General features: G+C 39.0%; 1 protein-coding gene and 1 long non-coding RNA gene across 2 annotated transcripts in view; both read right to left on the reverse strand.

Annotated features, from left to right (window-relative positions):
* The window catches only part of HSD17B12 (hydroxysteroid 17-beta dehydrogenase 12), a 167,919-nt gene that overhangs the window by 115,513 nt on the left and 38,300 nt on the right, over nucleotides 1-14,106 (reverse strand). The window lies entirely within an intron of this gene.
* Nucleotides 10,159-12,610, reverse strand: LOC147576539 (uncharacterized). Its single transcript, XR_015240884.1, has 3 exons — nucleotides 11,696-12,610; nucleotides 10,808-11,464; nucleotides 10,159-10,567 (listed from the first exon to the last, which is right to left on the reverse strand). It is a non-coding gene; the product is annotated as an uncharacterized LOC147576539 (long non-coding RNA).

The following is a 14,106-nucleotide window of genomic DNA, read 5'->3' on the forward strand; positions in this document are numbered from 1 at the left end:
TTTTTAACAAAGAAGTGCTTTCCCACCATGAATAGAAAGATGGTGTAAATTGAGAGAGCAGACTCTTTATCTATTCCAGTTTACCAAAAATCAGTGCAGCATTGCTTAACCCTACTTCCAAAGGTCACTTAACATGTGCTCGCGCTCTATCTCTCAAAAATAAATAAATAAAATTTAAAAGATTAAAAAAAAACAAAAAAACAGATTTCTTAAAAATAAAATTTAATTGAAAACTTACTTGATTACTATTTACTGAATTACTTGGTTATTGTAAAAGACCACCAGTTTCAATTAATATAAACAGAATATTAGTGTAAAATATGTATATACATAACTATTAAAATTTTTTTTTAGTTCATCAATGTAGTACCTAAGATCATCTTTTGGTCTATCTTTTGGGAAACATTTGATATAAGCACTAACCACCCTGAAATACCTACCACCTTGCAATGGAAACCAAAGAAGCAAAGAGCAACTCCCAAATCATTCATATTTGCAGTCTTGCTTGGGTTTTGTTGGGTTTCTTAAAATGAAAGCCACAATGAAATAAGGCACAAAGTAGAGAAACAACCCCAGGGACCCATCTTTCTCATGTGATATGCACATCTGGGCCAGAGTCCAGTTAGCAACGGTCTCCCCTTCCTTCTTTGCTAACAACTATGGCCTGGAACGTAGACCCTACTTCCCAAACTCCCCAGCAGCCAGGTGTGGGTGGCCACGTGATTAGATTCTGGAAATAAGATGCAAACAGGAATACGAGGGTCTTTGAGAAAGGCAGCTCATAGGAATCTTACTCAGCAGGGAGAGGCCCCTTTTGACCTTCATCTGGCCAATTCCCAAGCGATGGCTGTAAGTCCGGCGGTCTTGAATCACAAGTAACTTTGAGGGTAGAAGACGGGCTAAGATGAAGGAACATACTCACAGGAATCAAGGTTCCTGAGGACTCCATGGAATTACCATGCCACTTTTTTTTTTTTTTTTTAACTAATCATTTCCTTTTTTACTGCTTCCCACAGAGAATCAAACATACACAGAAATTCTAGTCTCCTTTAAACTGGGTGAAAAACTTCTGTCTTGTTAAAGTTACGATTATAGGCACAGAAAAGCAAGACTAAGCTGTCAATAAAGTTAATTATTAAACCAAAATATTTATTATTCACATGATTACAAGAATATGTGCTCAACGTACTTCATTCATATTCTCCAGTTAATTCTCACAATAGCTATCACCCCAACCTAAGCTATCATCCCAACATATACAGACCCGTCCAACGACCCTTTCAGTCCTTTCTCACTCAATTCATACCCTACATAGTTAAGAATTCTCTTTCTCAAACACCATTTTTATGATCTCATTCTTCTGTCAAGAAGTGATAATGTTTCCCTATTGCCAATTATATAAAACCTGAAACACAAATCCATTCGCTTCTCCCCACTGCCACCACCCGGGGCTACCATCATTCATCTCTCACTCCAGCAGTCTACTAAATCATTCACCTGCTCCCATTCCTATTCCTCTTCAATTCACCGCAAAGTGATCCCTCCAAAGGGCAAATCTGACATCACTTCCCTGCCTAAAACTAGTCAATGGCTTCCCACTGTCCCTATTCTTCATAAGGTCTTCCATGGGCTTATCTTATGTCCACTACTTTCCTCCTACCACTCACTGCCCTGGACATGCTGAAATGTTTCCAGTTCCTCCGAGGTACCAAGCTCTCTCTCACAACTGTTGTTCTAGTCCCAATTTCACTTCAACCAGCATCTCCCTCCCATCCTTGAGGTCTTCACTCGAACACCTCCTCTCCCATTAAGCCTTCCTTCTACACTAACAGAATCTCATAGCTTTCTGCCCTCACAGCACTCGGTACTTACCCCCTTCATGACATTCATCACAAAGGTTTACATAAGGGTCTAACTGCTAGCACAGTGCCTGGCAACAAGTATATGATTAATGAGGTTTTGCTGGATGAATGAATGAGTGAATGAATGAAAAAAAATTATGAATGGAAAACCAGCCTCTTAGGATACTACCCACTGTTTTGTCAACTCTTTTTTTAGAAATAAGGTGGAATTGCCTACTATACACAACCCCATATACTCCATAGCACCTCTCAACATCAAGAATCAGTGATCTAAAATGAAATTTAAGAAATTTAACAGAGAGAAATTTAACTTTATTTATGATGAATCTGTAGATACACATTTTCTGTAGATGAATCTGAGGCTGTCTTTGAAAAGAGATGATTTTCAATGGCACAGAACTACTTCATTCATAATGTGCCAGAGGGGATACGATGTGAACAAATCCAAAGCAGGATTAAGGGGGAGGGGAGATGAACCATTTTGGTTTAGTAAAAGGCATGGCAAATTACCAAAGTGGTGACAATTCACTGTTGTTGTCATTAAGATTTGCTTCTTCAATTAACACCGAATGTCCTCAGATTCCATTTTGCTATGGAGTGAGTGGCAAAGTTAGTTTGCAACAATACACAGAAAAAAGCTACAGGTATCGCCCATAACCCTTTTGTGAGAGTATGTATGATGGCCAGAACTGAGGTAGAGGAAGTAAAGAAGGGAGAGGGAAATGGGAGATTAAAAAAAAAGGTTTCTGTCTTCATATATAAATATAACACCAGAACCCAAATTTGCAAGCCTTTGTGAAGATGGAAACTGACAACTATAAAGAATATCCCAAGTTGGCATCCAGAAGTGTCTAGCTTGTTACAGATTATATAAAATACTGGCAACTGACCAGAACTCAGCTTCCAGATTTTATACAGTCAACAAAAATACTTTAGTTTGTGTAGGTTAAAAATATTCTACTCTTTTTGTCCTCAACTTGCTAAGAACAGATATTTTTAGTAAGAACCAAATCAACCTTATCAAAATCAAACATCAAAAATAGACTAGAGGAACACTGGAAGCAAATACGCTATTTTTAGCTCTTCTGACTATTCTCTGCCACTACCCACCAAATTCTGACTGCACAGCCCATGCATAAGCACTTAGTTATTCTAGGCAGGTTCCTTCTCCTTACGCTTTTTTTTTTTTTTTTCTCCCTGAACACCTGAATGCAGAAAACACTCAATTGATTAAAGATTAATACTGCCGCAAACCATGACAGCTGCCTTTCCTCTGAGTGCTTTTGGGGGATGGGAAGAAGAGAAAATGGCAGAGAGCTTGCATCAGTATTCCTCTTGGGGATCTATTACATGGAAAGAAAATTGCTATTTCAATTCCCTTTTGTTGCTAAAAATAGCAGTCTCGATTGGTTCGAGCAAACCGGGAAGGGCTTAGCAGTGCTGAATTTAGAAACCACTGAAGTCCCAAAGAGCAAATGCTAACGTAGTCTAACACATGCCAGCTCATATTTAACAAAGAACAAAGAGAAGCATGCAGGCTGCAGGTTAATAAAACGGCAGCAACTTCCTGCATTTTTATCCAAGAGAGGCAGTGAGAGGGATGCAAAATAAGACAACTATAACTTAGTCTCCTAACCATGTTTTAATAAAAAATAATTTTACAGGAAAAATAATCAGATTATGCAGTAACCCAGATAGTGTGGGCACTTCCCACAACCCTGTGGGGCTTAATCTCCTGAACACAGAGTATATTACTACAGAAAGAAAATGCACAGCTCCCAAAGGTGCTGTCCCAATAGAGCCGCCCCTTTTCCCACTCAGTTGGCCCACCAGGGAGAGAGGTCCTCTCTCACCCCTCCTTCCTCTCCCTATCTTGACCCAACCAGACACTGCAGACAGAGTTTATCACTTAAAAAACTAACAAACAGGAAAACCAAAATAAAACAACATTCAAAGCACCTTGGTTCAGGACAGAGAAAAAGGAGAAACTGAAGCAAAATCTGGTTAAGGCAGCTAATCCCGTGGGTGAACTTCCTGGCAAGGCCTTACTTCTATCTCTTGCGGTGGCACCTCAACCCCAAAATATCTTCTGCCTGACTTTTGCACTTGCTTGGTTAACTGAAAACCTTTCCAGATAATGATTCATTTCAGTTCATGTTACATCCTCTGTAAAAATGCAAACCCTTGTGTAAGAATTAAAAGGCTATTAATCCTTATGCCTCAGTGAGTTAGTGCATTCAGACGCCTTTGTGGTTTCCTTTGGGAATACCCAAAATGGGAAGGGAATGTGGAAAGGGTATCATGAGTGTGGGAATTCTGACCGGGAACAGAGAAGTTACCACTCCTGGATCATAAACCTAGGAAGACACCACAGTGGGGTCGAGGCCAAGGGCAGGCTGCCCCCAAACGTGCCACTTTGGCATATTGATTATTTTTTTAAAAGTTACTGAAGAAACAGCTGGTGCAGGGACACTCAGACTCTCCCCTGTCCCTCTGAGAACAGGAAATAAATTTCCCACATGAAAGTTACCCTCCCTGCAAGAAGAAATAAAAAGACATCCTTATCACCAGACAGGAACTTTAAAACCAAGAAAGCTGTAGAAACAGACCTGTTACTTTTTTACTATCTCAGCCCAAATTCTGTTTACAATTCCATACTGGTTAAAGCTCCCAAACATGTTTTCTTTATCCCAACAATTCCTCACAAATATAATTGTCTCTTTGCCCAAAAAGTATAAACGCTGCCTGCCTTGGTCATTTCTTTGGGTCTCAATTTCAATACTGGGCCTCCAAGTACATGTAATAAAACACTGAGTTTTTTCTCCTGTTAAACTATTTCATGTAAATTTAATTATTAGCTCAGATGGAAGACCTCCAGGGTAGAACAATTTTTCCTTACCTACAGAGGAAGGACTTGAGACTTTTGCTATTTTCGTACAAAATCAGCATGTGAAGTGGTTAAGAACATGAGTGGGAGGAAAGGGGGCAGGGCACCTGGGTGGCTCAGTCTTTAAGCGTGGGACTCTTGGTTTGGGCTCAGGTCATGATTTGTGAGATCAAGCCAGCCCCGCACTGGGCTCTGTGCTGCCAGCATGGAGTCTGCTTGGGATTCCCTCTCCCTCTCTCTTTCTCTCTCTCTCTCTGCCCTTTCCCCCACTCATGCATGCACTTGCTTTTTCTCTCTCTCTCTCTCTCAAAAAAAAAGAAAAAAAAAGAACATGGGCAGAAAAATCAGACCACATTCAAAGTTCAAGTCCAGGTTCAAATCCCAACTCTGCTATCTATCAGAGGCTAGTCTCCATTTCTTTATTTGTAAAGTGAAGACAATGACTATGGGACAGATAGTATAATATTGTAAAAAAGTAATAAAATAATCTTTATAATAGTACTCATCATTCAAGATTGTTTGAGAGCGAAACAGGATACATAATACAATGTACTTAACACACAACTTGAGACATACTAAATTCCCAGTAAATGTTAGCAACAGACAAGAAACACTAGAAAGTGAAAGTATAGAAAGAAAACTAAATGAGCAACTAAGGTTAGCTATGACACTAAAAGTACAAACAACAAAAGAAAAATAGGCAAGGTGGACTTCATCAAAACTAAAACTTCTTAGGGGCTCAGTCCATGGAATGTGTGACTTTTTTTTTTTAATTTTTTTTTTTAATGTTTATTTATTTCTGAGAGAGAGAGAGAGAGAGAGAGAGAGAGAGAGAGACAGTGTAAATGGAAGAGGGACAGAGAGGGAGACACAGAATCTGAAGCAGGCTCCAGGCTCTGAGCTGTCAGCACAGAGCCTGATGTGGGACTCAAACTCACAGACTGCAAGATCATGACCTGAGCTGAAGTTGGATGCCCAACTGACCCATTAACCAGGTGCCCCTGGAGTGTGTGACTCTTGATCTCAAGGTCCGGAGTTCAAGTCCCACGTTGGGTTCAGAGATTACTTAAAAATAAAATCTTAAAAAAAAAACCAAAAAACCTAACACTTCTTGAAGATCAAAGGACCATATCAAGAGAGTGAAAAGACAAACCAAAGAATGGGAGAATATGTAAATCATAGCTCTAATAAGGGTCCAGATTCAGAATATATAAAGAACTCCTAACTACTCAACAATTAGAAGACAACTCCATATTAAAATGGGCAAAGGATTTCCAGAGATATCTATCCAAAGAAGGTATACAAATGACCAACAAGCACAGGAAAAAATGTTCAGCATCATTAGGGAAATGCAAATCAAAACTATAATGGCAAACTAGTTTGGCCATAATTATTTTAAAGTGAAAATGGAAAATAACAAGTGCTGGTGAGGATGTGGAAAAACTGGAGCCCTACTACATGCTGTAGGAATGTAAAAAGGTGCGGCTGCTGAGGAAAACAGTTCAGTGGTTCTTCAAAAGGATAAATGTGGAATTCCCATGTGACACCATACTTCCTCTTCTACATATATGGTCAAAAGAACTGAAATCAAGTATTCAAACAGAAACTTGTACATGAATGTTTGTAGCAGTGCCATTCACAATAGCCAAAAGGTGGAAATGATTAAATGTCCATCAACTGGTAAATGGATAAACCCCATGTGGTATACGCATATCATGAAATATTATTCAGCCATGAAAAGGAATTTAGTGCTGACACATGTTAAAATATGGATGAACCATATATATGAACATTATAGTAAGTGAAAGAAGCCAGGTACAAAGATCACAAGCTGTATGATTCCATTTATATGAAATATCCAGAATAGATAAATCCAGAGAGAAAGAAAGATTAGTGGTTGCCAGGAACAGGAGAAAGAGGGACAGGGAGTGACTGCTCAATGGGTATGGTGTTTCCTTTCGATGTGATAAGAATGTCTTGAAACTAGGTAGAAGTGATGGTTGTACATTGTGAAGGTACTAAATCTCACTAAATTGTACACTTTAAAATGGTTCATGGTTCATTTTATGATATGAGAATTTTACTTCAATTAAAAAAAAAAACAAAAACCCTCTTTCAAAAGTTAGTAAAGATTAGCTTTTTACCACGGGCTAGACCAGAAAAACAAATTGCTATTTCTCTTGTTGTACCATCCCTTGAATTTAGGAAGCAAAACTCCAATCGGTACAGCATTCAATTTACACAACAGGATACAGAGGAACCTGAGTTTGGACTGCTCCTATGAGTAGAACAGCCCCTTTCCATGTATCTAATACTGAGTACCTAATATGTGCCAAACACAGTAGCAAGCACTTTACAGACACTATCTGAATTGTCCCCAGCACTCTACTGAGCACAATTAGTAGCTGCCCCAGCAACTAAATGAGGGTTACAGTAAATAACAGCTTATTATAGCATCTAATTTTACAAATAAACTATTTCAAGAGAGCTTAAGTGACACCACCCTAAGTCTAACTGCCAGAACATTAACCCACTATACAACAGAACGTGAATTATAAACCTGGAACTATCTACAACACTCACATTAGCAATAATGCACAGTGCATACACAAATACTCCAAAGAGTCGTTCCTCATTAATCTGATCATGCAGAATCCAACTTTATTTTTCATTATTCCTTAACCAGCCTCTTAGCCCAAGCCCGTCTGCCTGACGTTTCCCAAAAAGAACATGCTATGGAATCAGCTCTATGTTGTGCCCAAGTCAACCCTCATATAGAGAATGGCAATTCTCTGCACTCTCCACTGCCATCAGCCACCTTTCAATCACCTGAGCTTCTAAGCCTTACAGACCACAACAGTCATTAAGTCTGGCTATGTGGCCTCTGGGATATCAAAACCCTGACCATTCTCCTATTAGTAAAAGCTAAATAATGTGTACAAGTTTAAAACAACTAGAAGCAGCAAAGAAACAGAACTAAAGTTCCCTGACTTTTTGGCCAGTTCTTAATCCTAATCATTAATCAGATCAAGGAAAAAGCTGATCCTATAGTTATGAGATTCTTATTTCTGATATGTTATGTAACCCGTGCTGTCAGCACAGAGCCGGACGTGGGACTCATGCACTGCAAGATCATGACCTGAGCCAAAATCAAGACTCAGACACTTTCTGACTGAGCCACCCAGGTGCCCCATGGCTTTTTCTTTTTAATGTGGATGGACTAGTTAACATTCAAATGATAACTGCCCAGTCTATACAACTGTTTTATGTTTCAACATAAACCATCACATTCCCTTTACTCCCATGTAAGAAATTTACATCTCATAAATGCCTGTAGGCTTGAAGTTACTTAAACTGTTCCAAATTGGAACAGTCCTGTAGCTCAAAATAAGAAATATTAGCTTTTGCCATATCTTATGATTGTACACGTTCAACTGGTAGAGTAATAACTAAATCCAACATTTCCTTAGCTTATAAACAGTATGCAAACACACTAGTAGGACAATAGCACTTAGAGTGTCCTTGAAATCTAGAACTCAGGCCTGATAAAAGTGAGAGCTGTAAGGAGATCTACTTGGTAATTCCAACAATTAACTTCTGAATGGTACAAATCTATACACATCTAGGTAGATAAGTATCCAGGGAGGGTGTAGATTATTCGGCTTGTTTCAACTTAACTCATACAGTTTAAGCTTTTAACAATATTCTTCAGATAAGAAGTCAGTAAAATCCTTCAGAACAAAGAGACTTGGATTTCACTCACTCTGATGAATAAGTCCCTCCCCACTAAGAAGTTATGCTGCTTTTAAGCCACTAGGCTTATCACAGTAACACTACAATAAAGTCATAATTTGAGCCAGAGTCTCCTAGTGAATACTTTCTTCCTCAAGGCATTAAATACTTCCATAAAGGCCTAAACAGTAATGCTTCAGTCAAAGAAGCCTCACCACCTTCCTCGGTAGGTTACATGTAAGAGAAATCAAGTTCATCTACTTGTCATGCCTAACTTAGGTCTGGTCAAGAACTTCAGAACAGCCACCCCAAAAGACAGTCTGATATATACCTTGAACTCACAACTTCAAGATCAAGAGTAGCATGCTCTACCGAATGAACCAGCCAAGCACTCCTCAACAACAAATTTGAGGAAGAAAATGAAGAAATCTAATCTATTCTCTCCAAGGTCTTCCCCCCCCCCCCCCCCAACCTGGAAGAGCCAAAACCATGGAAGCACAATTCCTGCCTGTCAGACAACATCTGGCTGGATCCTCATTCTACTTTTTAGGAAAACCCAATGCTGCCAATGTAATTATGCTAAGCAACTCATGCCTATCACATTTTTCAAAATGAACACTCAATGAGATACATTTCCAACAGGATCTTTTAAAGGAGCTTTGTGCAATCCACTACTATTTTTCTCAGTTATAGAGATTAGATTCTACATAAAATAGTGGTGAGTTGACCAGCAGTTGGGAAACCTATGATCTAGTCCTGGCTCTGCTAGCTAAGTGTCCCTGGACCAGTAAATAACACTTCTGAGCCTCACTTCCAGCATCTCTTAAAGTGTAGTAACATTAAATGAATGGCCAAGACTGATCCCATACCTATGATGAATATAAAGTTATAGCAGTAACTTCTCTCTCAACTTTAATTTCTGGAACAAACATCCAGAAACTTTAGAAACATTGTAAGTTGGGGCTCCTAGGTGACTCAGTCAGTTAAGCATCCAACTCTTGATTCTGGCTCGGATCATGATTCCAGGGTCATGAGATTGAGCCACATGTTGGGCTCTATGCTGGAAACAGAGCTTGCTTAAGATTCTCTCTCTCCCTCTGCCCCTCCCTCACTTGCGTGCTCTCTCAAAAAAGAAAGAAAGAAAGAAAAAGAAAGAAAGAAAGAAAGAAAGAAAGAAAGAAAGAAAGAAAGAAAGAAAAGGAAAAGAAAAGGAAAGGAAAGGAAAGGAAAGGAAAGGAAAGGAAAGGAAAGGAAAGGAAAGGAAAGGAAAAGAAAAGAAAAACAAAGTGTAAGTGAAGTCAGAGCTGTGATTTACTGAAAATAATTGAGGGGTGCCTGGGTGGCTCAGTTGGTAAGCATCCGACTTCGCCTCAGGTCATGATCTCCCAGTCTTTGGGTTCGAGCCTCTTGTCTGGCTCTGTGCTAACCGTTCAAAGCCTGGAGCCTACTTCAGATTCTGTGACTCCCTCTCTCTCTGCCCCTCCCCTGCTCACGCTCTGTCTCTCTCTCTCTCAAAAATAAACATTAAAAAAACTTAAAAAAAAAAAAGGAAAATGATCAAATACACCTATAGCTAGCTCATTGTCAGAAATTCAAGGGAGAAAGAACATGAATTACTAAATTTAAATTTTTTTTTTTTTTTTTTTTTTTTTTTTTTTTTTTTTTAAGAGAGAGTGTCCAAGCAAGTACAAGAGAGGGTCAGAAGGGGGGGGGGGGGGGTGAGGATCTTAAGCAGGCTCTAAACTCAGCACACAGCCCAATGTGGGGCTCGATCTCATGACTCTGAGATCATGACCTGGGCCAAAATCAAGTTTGTTGCTTAATGGGCTGAGCCACCCAGGCACACTCCCCCCAACAATCTTTTAATTATTTTGAACTTTTCTTCCACAGATCTTTAATATGAAAGGTAGAAAACTTGAGGTCTGTTTCTAGAATTTGTATTTTACCTGTGAACCCCTGGGTGGGAGCTAAAAACCAGTGAAATAATTTTCTCCTTGCCATTTGAAGCCTACTTCATTCAAGTTCATGGATAACCTACTACTCTAAACATAGCTGACTGGAGCATTAAGGAATCAAAAGAAGCATACTCTCCTTCCTTCAAGATGCTACTTCTTTTTTTTTTAATTTTTTTTTTCAACGTTTATTTATTTTTGGGACAGAGAGAGACAGAGAATGAACGGCGGAGGGGCAGAGAGAGAGGGAGACACAGAATCGGAAACAGGCTCCAGGCTCTGAGCCATCAGCCCAGAGCCTGACGCGGGGCTCGAACTCATGGACCGCGAGATCGTGACCTGGCTGAAGTCGGACGCCTAACCGACTGCGCCACCCAGGCGCCCCTCAAGATGCTACTTCTTAAAGACAGATCTTCGAGGGGCACCTGGGTGGCTCAGTTGGTTAAGCACCCAACTCTCAATCTCAGCTCAGGTCATTATCTCACATTTCGTGAGACTGAGCCCAGCTTTAGGCTCTGCGCTGACAGCATGGAGCATACTTGGGATTCTTTCTCTCCCTCTCTGCCCCTTCCCTGCTTGTGCACTCTCTTTAAATAAATACATAAATATATGAACTTTAAAAAGAAAAAAACCCCACTCATTGATAACTGCATGGTTCTGAAAAAAAAACAAAAAACAATTCTAACAAAAATCTGATTGATCTAAAATGCAATCATACGTTCTTTCAATGGTCTTTATTCATTACTCACATCTCTTTTTATTCTAAAAAAGGAACTCTAGAAAGTCACTGGTCTAGTTAAAGTTCCCATAACTTTTTCAAATGTAAATTATTTAACAGAGTTTGATTACTTGACCTAGACTGAAAGAATAAGGTGTCTAATGCCTTAGGTTAAAGTCATCTTGTTTACTGACCTACTCACCTACCTCGCAGGTATGCTGAAGGATAACACTATTCTGCTATTTAATGTTTTGAAAACACCTTCAATTCTTCATAAGATTAGGACACTGCTGAATTTATAAGTTTCAGTATTCTGTTGGTTTCTATTAGATTTTTTTTTAATTTTTTTTTTCAACGTTTATTTATTTTTGGGACAGAGAGAGACAGAGCATGAACGGGGGAGGGGCAGAGAGAGAGGGAGACACAGAATCGGAAACAGGCTCCAGGCTCTGAGCCATCAGCCCAGAGCCCGACGCGGGGCTCGAACTCACGGACCGCGAGATCGTGACCTGGCTGAAGTCGGACGCTTAACCGACTGCACCACCCAGGCGCCCCTATTAGATGTTTTTCTTAATTGGTTGTTGCTCCTTAAGATACAAGGGCATCTGAAGCAATTCTTTAAATGTCATGCGCCTTTCCATGCCATCTGCTGGCCCTTACTAACTTAATGCTCCAATGCCTTTGCTTTTTGGTTTTTCAGAATGAACGTGCCCTTTAAGATGCTGGTATACTGCAGCAATATTTGCAAGAGAAAAATTAAAACCATTCAACACCAAAGAACCACTAAATAAATTATAATACATAAAGAATATATATAGAGTGTATATAGTGTATATATAGTGTGTGTGTATATATATATATATAGCATAAATGGTATATAATTATGGCATATATGGGAATATATAGTATACCTATATTCATATTATATGTAGAATATCTATATTATATATTATAGTACATCAATACAATGGAAACACAATGCAGCTATCAAAAATTATAGCACCAAAGAACAGTTGACAGTAAAAGGTGTCTATAATATATTGTTTGGTGAGGACAAATTAGAGCAAAGTTGTATAGAGCAAAATTGACCATATTTGTTTTAACAATGTTTATTTCTCCTGAAGACCTTTAGTTGGAATTTCTAATGACCATTATCTAATGATGAGCCAAAAGAATTTTGCCAAAAATCTAGCTTATAAATAAGCCAATTCCCAGATGCAACAGGAGTAACAAGTCCAGTTACCATCTTTTGTATAAAAAAAAGATTTATATACACACATATGTGTATGTTTGTATGCACACCGGAGAAGGTCTAAAAAGTCTAAAAGCTCAAACATAGACCAAAACGTTGATGGGAGTTACCTCAGAGGTTAAGTAATTTTTCTTTACTTGGAGGCATTTCTATTTTTTAATAATAACTAATGGTATTTCTTAATTCTTTATAAAGTTTAAAATTAAAATAAAATTACATTCTGTAAATGCTAACTTAACCAGAATAAGGAAGCTCCTATATGGTAACCGCCACGGTGAGGTGGTATGTTTCACTAGTTAGCATTTAAAGCCGAGAACAGAAAAGCACTTGATAAGCTCAGGCTTTCCAGAAATGAAACAAACAAAAAAAAGCACTAGATCTACCCTACCACTTCTGCAAAAGTGGACAGCCACTGCCCACTGTACACGTATGCCTGCTTCAATCCACCTCTCCTGACCAGAGAGTAAGAGGTACAAAACACAAAGCACAGAGAGACAGGACTGATCAAAGAAAGGATAAAAGGGCCGAAGGGGGAATTATGTGGGTTTCTACTGCTTCACCCTAATAGCAAGTACTTGAAGAAAGAGTTGTAAAACAGCATTAAGAGATGGGGGTTTGTTCTATGAGGGTAATTTATACCAACAAAGTGCCTTGTAATCATGAGTTACTCCTCTAATATCCGAAAGATTCACATAGTCTCAAAGTTCACATAAAGTTCCTTCTAAACTGGGTCTTCACTGGAGTCTTCCAGTCAGGTTTTATTTAAATACAAAGGGTCACTTTGGGAGACTTAGCAGATACCATCTAAGAATATTCAGGGAAACATCTACTGAGAAATAATCAGGACCGCTGTAATATTTTACACTGAATCTGTTGTCTGATAGAATCTACTTATTCCTTCCAACAAGGGCTTCTCAATCCAACAGGACGAGCAAGGCCACCCTCGGCTTCAGCAGGACTCTTGGTCTGTAACAAGCCTCATATACTATCTGTCCCCTTCACTGAGAATGAGCATGATATTATATCATGGCCAAGTCCTCAATGTAAAATATATTTAAGTAGGTTTACCCTCAAAGTAATAGCTGTGGCTTCACATTTATATACTTAACTATATAAATAAAATCTGTTCTTTGAATCATTATGTAAAGCAAATTCCCCTCACCCACCAATTAACTTAGAAGTCTAAAGAATCTTTGTAATGCAAACATCCCCCCACCCAACTTTAGTTATTTCTGTAAATTTATATTTTCCTTACACCAAGTTTTCTTAAGAGTGGACCACACCTGTATTCTGACAGGCTGGCAGCTTCTAATTTGGGAAAGAATGTGTAGAAGAAACCAGATGGAAATTTTAATAGACAGGCCATGCATATCATAACATTTGTTCTTATAAGGGTTTTTCAGATACTACCTAAATGTGCTTAATCTTGGAAACTCAGTCCATCAGACTGCCAATAATGAAGCTGGGAAATTCCTCTTTCATTCAAAGGATAACCTAAAGTAGAGAATCAAACAAAAAAAGGATATCCTCTCCATGAGCAAAGGACTCTAATGGTACCTGTTGAGTAAGGTATATTCTTGGGCCTTAGCACTGGGAAGCCTGTGTCAGAAGCAGGACAGAGCTCTGGACCAAATTACATCCAAAAGTAAGCCTCAGTCAGAGCGGCAGAAAATCAGGGGAAAGTGTGTTTATATGAGCCATCA

Source organism: Puma concolor, chromosome D1, assembly GCF_028749965.1.
Source record: "Puma concolor isolate L17-30 chromosome D1, mPumCon1.1.hap2, whole genome shotgun sequence".
Lineage (NCBI taxonomy): Eukaryota > Metazoa > Chordata > Mammalia > Carnivora > Felidae > Puma > Puma concolor.